The following is a 986-nucleotide window of genomic DNA, read 5'->3' on the forward strand; positions in this document are numbered from 1 at the left end:
TATATATATATATATATATATATATATATATATATATCATTGCCTGTCCCCTTGCCCCCTTCAGCTAAGTGGGCAGCAAGCTTCCATTACCAGCTTCAGTTGGCTGATACACTTGCATGTACATTCCATATGATGTTATCTTCTGGTCTTCTTCAAATCCCTCCTACCAAATGATCTTCAGCCAGCCCCCTTTTATGCCTGTTGTTAACTGGCACCCAAGTCGCAGCTATTTTCAAGTGCCATTGATTGGTTAGATGGGGAATGTAGCTAACATGGCAGAATCAGTGATCTGCTACAATCGCTTGCAGTGGTCATGACTTTGCACTTCTCAGAATCTCTCCAACTGTGACAGGGAAACAAACATCAAATAATAATGATGATGATGAACTTTGTCATTATGGGTGTTAAGTACATAAATTAACACAAACTTTTGATGGAAGGTTTTAACTTAGTTTTAAAACAGAAAGCTGGTATCATAGAAACAGGAATGGTCTTAGATGTGTTGGTATCAGAGGGGTTAATTTCTAATTGTCATAGGGCATCTTGTTCCTGGATGTCCAGGTAATACCAGAATGGATTTAAATTCAGAACCTTTATTTCTAAACTAAGGGAGTAATGGTTCTCTAAACTCAGCCATACTGACACAGATCATCAAAATCATTTAACATCCACTTTCCCAAGCTTGCAAGGGTTAAATGAAATTTGTTAAAGACTAATTTTCTACAGCTGGATGCTCTTTCTGTCACCAACTGTCACTTGCTTCCAAGCAAGGCAACATTTATTCTTTATCTTTTGTTTCAGCCATTTCACTGCAGCCATGCTGGGGCACTGCTTTGAAGAACTTTTAGTTGAATGAATCAACCAGAGTACTCATTCTATCAGTCTCTTTTGCCGAACCTCCAAGCTATGAGGATGCAAACGCACCAACACTGGTTGTCAAGTGGTGGTGGGGGCAAACACAGACACACACAAATGTATATATATAT

General features: G+C 38.8%; 1 protein-coding gene across 12 annotated transcripts in view; it reads right to left on the reverse strand.

Annotated features, from left to right (window-relative positions):
* LOC106877382 (RIMS-binding protein 2) overlaps nt 1-986 on the reverse strand; it is an 888,511-nt gene that overhangs the window by 386,498 nt on the left and 501,027 nt on the right. The gene's annotated exons all lie outside the window — the stretch shown is intronic.

The sequence above is a fragment of the Octopus bimaculoides genome, chromosome 25, assembly GCF_001194135.2.
Source record: "Octopus bimaculoides isolate UCB-OBI-ISO-001 chromosome 25, ASM119413v2, whole genome shotgun sequence".
NCBI lineage: Eukaryota > Metazoa > Mollusca > Cephalopoda > Octopoda > Octopodidae > Octopus > Octopus bimaculoides.